The following is a 12,802-nucleotide window of genomic DNA, read 5'->3' on the forward strand; positions in this document are numbered from 1 at the left end:
GTGCCTCATGGGAAACATAATGATCATTTTACTGCATCTGTGGCTCAAGAGGTACAGTATGTACTGAAATAAAATGATATCCAAACCTATAGGTATGCACATGCTGATAAAATGTGTGAATAAAACTATGATGTCCTAACATGCACCGTGATCTGCGAATCTGGGTCAGCAGTAATGGTTGATGGAGTAAAGTACTTGTTCATAACCCCCCCTCCCTCCTCCTAACCCCAATCTTCCTGGTCCCATGGCAGCTGGAATGGTGGGCAGGCTTAAGATTTTACTCTTTACATATTTCATAGACTTGCGGCTGCACTTGCCCCACTTCTCCCAAGGAGCAGAAAGGGGTGGTTGTTTCATTGGGAGCGGCATGACTAAACAAAGCCCACAAGTAACAGTTAAGAATGAAGATTAGTGTAGGTCTTTGTTGTGTCTCTCAAGTTGGTACTCAGGTTTATTCTGTAGCCATTTAATATTGTCCAGGAGAAGCTGGAGACACTGACTGTGATATGCTTAAAAATGATGAATCTGACTGATAGTATGAGAAGATTTGGAGATGAGTTTTTAAGTTAGAAGCTTTCCATCATCAGTTTTTATAGCTTGAATACAAAGGCAGACAAAGACACACTGTTAGTGACAAATGAGACAAAAGTACAGACAGAAAACGTCCAGTGCTGCTGCAGCCGTCTTCCTGAAGGAGCGTTTTGGGAAAAACAATCTTTCTTTGTGTGATGCTATTAAAAACCGTATTATAAATCTGCTCCACGATACACAGCATGTCTTTCTGCCCTGCATTGATCCGCCCTCTCCTTTATGAATCTACTGACTCTTTGTCTCTCTCTTCTCCCTGTGGTGAAGACTGGATCGGTGCCAAGTAGCTGCCGTGAGAGATGAGTCCATGTTGTCAAATCCCCCATTAAGATGTTAGCACATCAACGAGGATGGAATGTTCTCTTTGTTATCAACCACTTTAAACTTTTTTTGCAATCAATTGCGAATCAATCAGACTGTTATTTATTACAATGTTATTGAAGTATTCGTACATTGGCCTTTTTTTTTTTGTAGAGCAGAGCAGCTTATGGTATTGACCTGCCTCCTGTGGTTAACAGCACGGAGTGAATAGATGGGGTTGTCAATACCATAATGGACTTTATGCTGAGGATCCTTGAGTATTGAAGTGGATTTAATTTTTCAGTGGTTTCTATGGTTTCTCTACATCAAGACCATACAACATGCTTTCTATGTAGGGATGTGCAGAGAGCCCAGTATTTGTATTTGTATCTACATTTGTTGAGGCAGCAAAATTATTTGTATTTGTATTTGAATAAAAGTGGAAAGAGGCTTAAAAATCCTGTTTTTGTTTTTGTTTTTATTACACTTTTAATTTTAGAAAATTAAAGTGTTATAATAAGAGTTCATGAATAAACTACCTTACGAAGGAGGTCTCCACACGGGGTCTCGGACTGGAGTCCCCCAGATCATAGACGACTGCACTGACTACTGAACTAAAACTTTACTCATCACCTCATTACAGACAGACACAGAGACAGCACAGCATGTAAAGTGTAGGGAAGAACTTCAAAGGCGATTATTGCTTTGTACTTTTCATTTATTGCCTAACAACCCAACTTTCTGGAAAGGAGAAGGGGGACAACAGGGTACGGAGAGTCCCTTGGGACCACTTCATGTGTGTCAGTAGCTCAGCTTTATCTCTGGTGAACACTCCCAACTCCAGGAGCGATGTCCAAATTAGGAAATGTGCGTCATGTAGCAGGTGGATGTGACTCTCCTCGTTGAGACCTGCTGATAGACGTAACAGCAGAGCAGAGGAGAGAGACTGAGATCATGATGTAACTGATCTGAGCGCTGGTATTCAACATGTTTTTTTTTCTTCTCGAAAACAAATAATTCTTATATTTAAGATATTTGTATGAACAAATATTCATAAAAAAAACACTATTTATGCTTTGCCAAATAACATATTTGTATTCGGGGACACTTCTATTTCTGTGTGAAATGGATATAAACCCAGACCATATGTGTATGAATGCTCATTTTTACAGTAAACTTTTTAAGTGAACTTAAAGCAGATCCAGGTCTTGGTTTGACATCAAGTCTGGATGCCCAGCAAAAAAGTGATATTGTCTGGCCTTTGTACATTTTCCTACAGAGTTCTACCTGTCTGTCTCAGTCTGCTAATAACTATTTTTGTGGAAAAAGCACATACAGGCACAAATTATTTCTCCAAGCAGAGTAATCTTCAAACTAGCTAGATCTCATTTTACAGCAGCAACAAAAAAGTCTCCTCCCTTTGACCCCTGCTGATACTGTGCTAATGTGTTTTTCTGAACGATAACAATTCTTTTATGGCTTGTATATCAGAGGTGAAATCTTTCAAAACAGGCAGAATCAGTCCATGATCCTGAAGTAATAATTTCTAATTTCACTAAAGAAAATAAAGGGTGCCTGGACTGTTTTAAGACATATAAACATACTCTGCTTTGAATTTCTGATATGATTTATCCACAAAAAAGTTCAATTACCAAGTTGAAACCTACCTGATATTTTACATTTCAAACTGGTGGATGCAAGATATCTCCCGCCTCACTGAAAAATCCATTTTCAGTGTATGTGCACTGGAGGCTTCAAGTTTACACATCACACTTTTGAAAGCTGCATGCTGGAAAACGACTGGCATCCAAATAATGTCGCAAAATCTACATCAAAATGCTGACCCAATGCACACAGAAACATTCTCCCTTCAGCAGATGAATAAGAAAACAACCTTCTAGTGCCAAACTCTGCACACACATCATTCTGTACAGTGAAGGCCAAACATCCAGCTGAAGTAACAATAAGTAAAACACATTTCTGAGTGAAGAGGGACTATAAAGCGTGCTTTGACCCTCAAACCAATGTACTTAGAGGAGAACATATGCGTCATAGAGATGCAAATCTGACAGTTGCAAATGACACATGTTGTCTCTTACTTCATTCATCTGGAAAATAAGACCACTTTACTGGCATGGAAAATTTAAAGAGTGTCTGCTGTTGAATTGCCATGTTAGGGGTCCAGAAGGGGGTGTATCTCCTGGGGGCAGATAGCAGACGGATTCACAGATTGGAATGAAGTATGAAAGCAACAACCCAAGTATGGAGGGATATGAATGAAAGAGGACATGATTGTATATGACTGATCTCTCATCTCTGGTTATTTTTACAGACTCCTGCAATGCCCAGTGGTAGAAAATATGTTTGTTATTACTTCTCAAGTTCAGACACACTGGTAGTCAAAATAGCTTTGCAGTATTTAAAGAATTTCTATATGTTTGGGGGTGAAAATACATCTCCACATTCACTTTATCCAAGACAGCTCAAGTTCTCTTAGCTCTTTTTCTACTACTACGCTCAGAAAGAAAAATTACATCAGCCAGAACCCCTTATGACATTTTTACAGTCTCAAAAATCCAAATGTGGCAGATTTTTTTGTGTCCAAAAGTTCTACTGTGCAAGCAATTCTTCTGAACACTGAAAAGATGGTGTCATCATTATGGCCCAAGTAAAGAAAATTCACAAATAAGTGTGTTTCTTGAGTGCACTTACTCCGAGGTTATTTGCATATTGCTGATGTCTCAGTTAGAGGGAGGAATCACAAATTTAGCAGCTTGAACAAAGGCATGTCAGTTCAAAATAGGAAGGCTGACTGGTTTTCGTCAGTTTGACTTTTTTCTTGTATTCTGTTTTAAACACTCAACACTCAATTTGATTTGTTGTCATCCACAGATTTATAATTATAGTTCTCTGTAAATCCACAGTTGAAGGTTTTTCTGAAAGGAAAAAGGACCAAGCCGCAGGCAGGATATTCAGTCTGCATCAGTCGAATTCTGCCACTCAAAAGCAGCATTGAGCTCCTCTTCATCCTGTCATAGCAGCCAATGATTACCACACACACGTCATGCTGAGAGGAACAATAATGCGGCTCTGAAGTAAGACCTGAAGGCCTGAGCATTCCTTTGGTGGATTTGACAGTAAACCAGATTATACTATGACTCTTCTTTGGCATCATAGTGTCATTCTCTTTCATCTGCATTGGAAAAAATAAAAATTTCTCCTCTAGCCTTTCCCTCTTCTTGGCACTGTGTCGATGTCAGTTGCACAGTGTGCCAGTGACTATAAATGCCTGAAACGTAAATCTATGTATAGATCTTTGCCAAGAACTTTTTACAATTCTCTCAGTCACTGTAAAAAAGTTTCTGTTACTATTTCAGTTTTAGCAAAAATGACACAGCAGCTTTCCAAATCTTAAAAACACCCACCTATAATAACAGCAGAGGGGTAATTCGCTCTCTGCTGGAGGCACGCTGCGGTCTGACTCTGCAGCAAAGCCTCTGCGGGGGGTTCCACTAAGGCTGAGGGTGGAGTGCAGACCGACAGTGCAGTTTTAGTCAAGCTTTGAAACCTTTGTTAATTCAGATAGACCACTGAAATATGAATAAAGGATACTTGTGACCACAGCTCATCGGACCATGTACTATGGTCAAAAAGTAAGGATGAGTGAGATGAAAGAAAGGGTCCCTGTATGTTCCCCACTCTTACCAACCAACTCTGTAAGATCCTTCAAGCAAAACAGCTCACTCTCAGCCTTGAAAAGGCTACATCTGGTGCAACGTTCATTACCTCCAGAGCTATAATAGCATGTGTTTATGATCAAGTGCCTTGTATAAGATCCAAAATCTACCATTTTACATTTAGTCTTTTTAATCTCTGCATGAGATTCAGGAGTGTGAAAAGCTGTTCTTGGTGCAAGAAATGAGCGAATATCATGTCAAAATTAGCTTGGACATTTAATTCTCTGAGGAATAGGTTAAGAGAAACCACTTTTTAAAATAGATGTACTGAAAATTACTACATCTATTTAGATTAAATTGTAAGGGTTCATGCAAAAGCATGTAATTGCAAAAATATTCAGGGAATGGCCTCCCTTATTAGTAAATTCTAACAGCAAAAGGAATTCCCCCTCATTTCCCCTCTAATGACCCGCTGCGGTTTTGCATACAGAAAGGTGAGAGCTCTCTCTAGTGGCTAAATTATGAAATTACATATATAAATATTTGGAACAATGATAATCAAGCTGCAAATAGCCGAACAGCACAAATATTTATGTCGCTAATACTTCTTTTGCCATGACGTCCACTTACCATCATTGTGTGTCTGTATGTCTTGAGGGACAATTTTGATCGTCTTAACAAGCACAAATTGTTGTTTATGTGCTGACCCATCTGCAGTATCCACATTATGACACTAAGGGGCACTGGTGTGGTGTTATATACAGTATTTACAGGCCCCTTACACCTTAACGATAAGTGGCACTGCCCCTGAGGCTAGTAATGCCCTCTCATACAGTTTCTACTTACATCAGCAACAACTGAGCAACAGCTATTATAGGCTGCTGAATAAGAGAGAAGGCGTGCTCTGGGAATTATGTGGCACTGCAGCAGTGCTTTTCACTGCACTGTGCTAACTCCATACACATACAGTACTGACTGAATGCTGAACATAAACTGAGCACACAAAACATCAAGGGCAACTTATTCATGACATTACTTTAAGTGCACTCATGAAGTGAATCCAGGTAAAAGACATTATCACTCATTGATCACCCTTATTAAATCCACTGTGTATCAATCCCTAAAGACAGACATGTAGATAGAAGCAGACATGTTGTAAACTGTATATGTGCTCCTGTTTTTCTTGTGTTACCAGCATTGCCTTAAAAATAAAACCCACCTTATTAATACACAAATTGTGATAGACAGCTAAAATTTAAAATGATGTCTTCATCTCGTGCATTTGTTATTTTTACCTGCAATGACCAAGGTGAACATTGCTAATTTGAATGGTAGGATTTGCATACAGATTAAATGGACTAAGACATGCAAAACCACTGGTATGAGGCAAAACCACTGGTATGGTTCTTTGTATTTGGTTACATTATATTCCTTACTTAGTATATTAGTGACACATTCACCAAACAGATTTATCTATGGGAAAGTCCAATCCAAAGAGTATATGGAAATTAAATCCCATTTTGCAAACTGTCTGCAGGTTTCATGACTATTTTATCTTTTCATATGATTGAAGATATATTTGGCAAGAAATAATATACAGTATGTTCTGAGAAATAATTTATCATTCTGATCACAGTTTAAAATTTAAAACAATATGTGTTTCAAATCATGTGTCATTTACCTCCCCCGTCAAACGTCATCACAACTCGTGCTGCTGAGCTCACGTCCCACCACTGATATTTTGTTGCACAGTTCAAATCAGGGTTAATCCCAAAGCAGGATATTACCATGAATGAAAGGAGAGGTGGTTAAATATAGCAAGAGATTTCAGCTTTGCTTGAATAGTGTCCATTGTCTGCGAATTTATGTAATCGCCCCACTCATGTTAAACCCCTTCTTTGTAAACTAACATAGCAAGAAAAAGTCCACAGTTTCAAGAAACTAAAAGTTGTGTTGATGAAGTAATTGCATACAAATGCTCATGTATAAAGACCACAGTGAATCAGCCATATTAGTTAACAATAATGTCTTGAATCTAGAAAAATATTCTGCCGGGTGACAATTTTACAAAAGCTGCCAATATTACTCTGAAATCTGCAGCACATGGTATGAAATATTGCATCCAGATGTGTTAACATCATGCAGAAAAGACACATTTTCCCTCTTCCTCATTGCTATGTGCAGTATTAATGCACCTTATGTGACACGTACAGCTCGTCGTCATAATGACTGGATGGACTTGTGATAAAAATCTGCAAACTGTTGACTCAGTCCTTTCTCAGAAATAAACACAAGCTTTTATTCACAGCACTAGACCACATAAGGAGAGCAGGTTCCACGTGCTGTTGTGGCATGAGACAGTGAGCAAGACAGCAGATGTCTGGCCCTTTTCCCAGGTCTAGTAAAGCAGCTGAAGACCTTAAGGAACTTAGCAAACCAGCTTAATGCACACATGTCAGAATGTAAGCCAATGTAAAACCTGGGCATCAACATTTTTTTTCTTCTGATCAGTGCAAATAAGTCTTTCTTTCTGTCCAAGTACAACCAGATCACAATAACAAGAGTTTGTGCGTGTGAAATGGCTCAGTGGAGGAAATGTGGCCGTGTTAAAGGAAGCTAAGCAGATCATTAGGACAGATAGGGTTCCTCGCTGCAGGTAGTTTCAATCAATCACTGTCAGGCTTGTTATGAGGTCGAGCATGCATGCGCACAGACACTCCCAGGTGTATGTGCAAATATGCATGTAGGCGCCATTCAAACGTGCAAACTCATATAAAAATACACAAACAATGCACACTCTCTGAGTTCTGACATGTAAATGAGCTCACACACACTCCCACACACACACACACACACACACACATAGCTTTATAATATCGTAGTACTTGTGCAGCTTTCATAGTCATACACAGATAATGAATGTGCCATGCCTTCTTTAAACATAGCAGAATAAGAAACTAACAAAATTGTGTATATTTGCACTTTCCCTAAGGTATTGTTGCAGTCCAGAGAAAAAACATATATGGTTTTAATTTTTTAAATAGACAAATTTATGGGTTGATAAAAATCTTCTGCTTCTGGTCACTGGTCACATGTTCACAACAGATTTGAATTTGTCATTCTTTTAGACAAATTACAAATGTTTTAGCACATCTATGCAAATTAATAAGTAGTAATAAGTAGTAAATAAGTAGTAGTAATTGTTTACCATTTGCGCAATTACCAAATGCATATGTCTTGCTGATCAAAACTGATTATGATGCTTCTCAGTTGAATAGTTGTGCTCTCCAAAACATGCAGGAATTCTTTCAATATGTAAGTCATCACACGCACAATAGTCCATTCCATTGTCATATACCTAATATTCCATAATTAGCATTGATATGGACGTTTAGTAACATCTGCTGAATTGGTAAATTGCCTATCAGGTGAAACTTGAACATCACTAATGAAGGGGACTTTCTCAAATCTTACATCAACCAACCATCAACGAGTATGTGTGGTGGTGTAGTGAGGGGAAGAGTACAGAGACATAAAGCTGTCACAATTATGGACCATGTATTTAGCCGTGGCCTTACAATGGCAGAGGCTGGATGCCGCATGCAGCCTTATGTAAACCTGTCTACAGTGTCTTCAATTATCCAAACACTCAGCAGGGAAAACAGGTATGTACTTACTCAATACTGTAATTATTCATGTCACAGCAATACAGTAACTTAAAGTCAGTGCATGTCTGAAACTCATGCTGTAAGTAATACATGAGGCTCACAGTACAGCACAGTACAGTGTATTACAGTAATATGATCTATTTCTGAATTCCAATGTAGGACTAGACGACTACCTTTGTGCTGGTGGCAGAGGAGCAGTTTTTACACCTCAGCAAGAGCAATAGATCTGCAGCATGGTGACAGCAAATAATGCTTTATTTAATTAGACTGAGAGAGATACAGAGTACAATTTTAGAGGACAATGGCGTCTTTCTAAATACCTACTCTGTCAACATCTCTGCAATAGGGAGATTGTTGAAGAGACATCAGATGACCATGAAACAACTATACAAGCTACCATTTGAGAGAAACTGTGACACAGTGAAGGAGCTGCGGTACCAGTATGTACAGGTAAAGTAGTAGTGTGCACTACACAGTAGTATATTGTACAGTGTTATGGGTTTTCCTTCATTATATGTAGATACTTACAGTATATATTGAAGTTGCAGAGAACAGAATATTTATTGTATACCTTGCTGTAACTGTATGATTTTACAGTAAAATTGATTTGATATTTTGTTAAGGAAGTGAAATCTTTCACACCCTTGTGTTTGTGGATGAGGCTGGTTTCAATCTGGCGAAAGGCAGGAGATGTGGCCAAAACATTATAGGCCACTGAGCCAAGGTGGATGTGTGAGGCCAACGCGGGGGCAATACAACAATGTGTGCTGCAATATCCGAGAATGGTGTAAGTACACATATTCCCATTATTGGCCCATACAACACCCAGTGTCTCCTGACGTTCTTGGACACCCTCTACAGAGATCTTACCCCTGAGGATAAGAGAGATTTGATAAGATGTGACTTGCCAAATTTTATAATTGTGTGGGATAATGTAAACTTCCACCATGCAAATGTCATCAGGGAATGGTTTGCTGTCCACCAACGGATGCTGATTTTGGTTTCCAGCGCACATTAATGTTTTTACTGATGCATTTTTGTACTTTACTGTATTGTGTAAGTTTTCTGTTCACTTTGTTGTAGTAGTGTTGTAAGACCTTTACAGTTACTGTAAATAAAAGTAAGCTACATGGAAATGTGTGGGCCCTTTTGCTGTACAAAGTGTAATGCAACACCTTGTAGTGTTGAAATCTGTGTCTGAGTATCAAGTTTGATACACAATAGCAATAACAATCAGTTTACCAGAGAAAAATGACACCGTAGTACAGTAAGGATTCAGTCTCAATGAAAAAGTGGGACAAGACTGAAATTTGGATGTTAGGAACACTTCCAGGGTCCACTGTCATACTGACAAAACATCTAAACATTTTGACCACCACTGTTTACACAATATCAAAGGAACTTTTCATTTTGGGTGCATTAACTTATTTACTGAAAGAATTAATTCGTTTTGAAGCTTGAGTTAAATGTTTTGGGTGAGTTATGACCTTTTGCAGGTGAACTATGGTATTGTGCTTTACCATATAAGCTTTCAAGAAATGAGCCAAAACAATTTAGAAAAATTGTAAGCTAAATAAACAATTTAACAACACATTGATTCACTTGAAAAATGCAGTATTGCAAAGCTTAAAATATGCATGTTTTTCTTCGCTTATGAAAAGTTGATAATTTGGAGGTATGTGGTTTTCATTGGACATCAACAATCTGCGAATAAACAAAAACAATATTGCTGTGACATTTCTCTTCTGCTGCCACATGTGAATTGTCTCCACATTGCTCTTTTAACAATCAGAATTTCAGGTTGTGCCTTATTGTCTCCATGAATGCCTCTCAAGAGCGAATACAATCATCTGCAGGCATATTCTCTGTCTCCATGGCAACGTGGAGCAGCTGTAAGAGGAGTGGGCCGACGGGAGGGGGAGCAAGCTGATGTCCAGGAGGCGTAGCCGCCTAGACGAGCCTCATGTGGGTCCCTGAGATGAAACAATAGCAGGAAGAGAGTGGGCTGCTTTGCTGACCCTCTGCACTCTCTATCACTGTGATTCTATGTCTTTTGATTTTTTTTTTTCTGTCTCTTTCTGTTTATCTGTGTGTGTCTTTCCCCCTCACATCCCCCGCCTCTCTCTCACTCTCTCCCTCGCTTTCTCACACACATACACACCCTCACACACACACACACACATATATCCACAGCTCTGGAATGAACCAGGCTGTCTGCAAGAAAGCTGAGAGGACAATGAAAACAAAAACAGGACGCCAGAAAGAATTTATCTGTCCAGGAGGAATGATCTTTCCACCTAAAAGCTGCAACTAGACACAATGCAGGGGATGGAGTGAATGGGTCACGCTGCGTTTACAGTTTGTAAGGAATGTGATATCTACAAATAAATCATTCCTGCTGCATTACTGTGTCTACAGTTTGAGTGATTTATTTATCAGAGTGATATGAGAGCTGTGAGAAATGAACATGATGGGTTTATTATGTGTGTAATAATAATATACACACTGACTAAAGGCACTTCAAATCTTAAACAAAGTGGAGTTGTGTGTTTTATTTATGAGATATGTACATATTCAGTAAATCTACATACCAAAAAGTAGAGAAAAAAAAAACAGTGAAGTTATCACACTTACGTCTATCAAACAAATACATGAGGTAGATTCATTATAAGAGACTGAGTATAATTTCTAAATTTTATAATGAATAAAAGACGTGAAAGATTTAGAAATATGAATATATATTTGCATTTTCTGTTTCCTATCGTCATAGTTTTGAATGATATTCTTGGCTTGCAGCATATCATTTGCGTTTAAGCAAAATAATCCTCCAGTTTCCTCCAAAATATCGTTATGTATGAGCAATCATAAAATTATGTTGAACTGCTGTGTCTACATAATGTAAAGCCCCCCTGAGGCAAAGATTTGTGATACTGAGCTATACAAATAAAATTGACTTGACTTAAAGGACAGGTTCACAGTTATTCAAATCTGTCTTAAAACAACAGTCAAGTGCCCATATAAACTTTGAAAGAGGTATTTTTCTTGCTGTAATCATTCGTCCTGTTCATACTGGCTGTTACAAGATCTCTGTCAAACATGCTTTCAGTGTAAGTGATGGGGGCCAAAATCCACAGTGTGTCAACGCAATCCTTTTGTGCAAAAATGTGTTTAAAAGTTTATTTGAAGCTTATATGAGGCTTCAGCAGTCTGAGTTAGTCATATTAAGTGGATATCTGACACATTTAGTCTTTTTAGCATCAAATTCCCTCTTTGTGTTTCCTCAGACAGTGTTTGAGCTGCAGTGGAAGTATTGTAACAAAAAGAGGGACTTTGGCACTAAAAAGACTGTAACATTGAAAAATATCCACTTGATTTGACTCATTTGGACGGCTGAGGCTTGTGCTTGTGGATTTTGGCCCCCATCACTTGCATTGTAAGTGTATTATGAAGAGATCTCCTAACAGTCAGTGTGAACAGGAAGAATGATTGTGTCAAGAAAAAACTATTTCATTTGGGCTCCTGACTATTGCTCTAAGACAGACTTGGAAAATTGTGAACCTGTCCTTTTACAGTAGCCTACAGGTTTAAGAACTAAGGAATCTCCCATATATATCATATTTAATAAGAAATTATATTTATTTCATTTCAGTGTGGCAAATACAATGATATTTTACTAGGTTTTTTACAAATAAGTGTCAGCACAGTTGGATGATGTCAACAGTAAACATACGACATGTCATCTGGCGGTGCTGCTGTGGAGGCCTGGCGTGCTGACGTCAGCCGCAAGGTGAGAAGGATAACGTGGACGGTCAGCGGAGGAGAGGAGCAGCTTCTCTCATCTTATCCCACCTAACCAGGCGAGGCGAGCTTCACTCCTGCCATCTGTTTGTTGTCACTGCTGCTGTGCTCACATCAAGACTCATCATCACTGCTGTTGTAGACCACATGGAAAAATCCTCTTTCCACGCTGGGTCGAGCCTTCGCACGTCGGAGGTGTCGACGGTGTTTCCCCAGGTGAGTACACTGCTTCCCCGTTAGTGGGTGTCTTTGTTTCCAGTTAGCTAGCTGTCCTCTACTATTTGTCTAAAACCCGCGAATTATCCGGTAGAAACACTGGTGTTATATTACACCACAGGTTCCGTGTATTTGAAATAGAGGCGAAATAATAAGAGTTTTGTGCAGTTATGTGTTTTGTGTGTAATTTTGCCGTTTGGCTTTGTGCTTCTCTTCTCCCGTTAGGAAGCGTTTCTGGTTGCTAGGGTATCGAGGCTTGTTGCTATGGGCGTTTTTTTTTCTGCCTGCATGTGCAGCTTTGCTCCACACAGTGATGTCTGATGTATTTGCATGCAGGGGTGGAAAGTAGGTACATTGTGAGGTACTTTCACTTAAATTTAGTGCTGTTTTATACTTATTTTCAGAGGCAAATATGTATTGCTGCGTTACATTTATTTGACAGCTGTGGTTTTCAGATCAGGTTGACAGTTTTTTAAGTCTGTCTTAAAACAATAGTCAGGTGTCCATTGAGCCAGTTTTGCTCGCTGTAAGCACCCACAACAACACCCTGCCCCC

At 39.0% G+C, this 12,802-nt stretch overlaps 1 protein-coding gene across 1 annotated transcript in view; it reads left to right on the forward strand.

Moving 5' to 3' along the window:
- The first annotated feature begins 11,921 nt into the window (after positions 1-11,921).
- LOC121894713 (rho GTPase-activating protein 40) overlaps positions 11,922-12,802 on the forward strand; it is a 29,070-nt gene continuing 28,189 nt past the window's right edge. Inside the window, exon 1 of the mRNA XM_042407510.1 lies at positions 11,922-12,247. The gene's annotated coding sequence lies outside the window, so the exon portion shown is untranslated. The remainder of the gene's footprint in view (positions 12,248-12,802) is intronic.

Source organism: Thunnus maccoyii, chromosome 3 (genome assembly GCF_910596095.1).
Source record: "Thunnus maccoyii chromosome 3, fThuMac1.1, whole genome shotgun sequence".
Lineage (NCBI taxonomy): Eukaryota > Metazoa > Chordata > Actinopteri > Scombriformes > Scombridae > Thunnus > Thunnus maccoyii.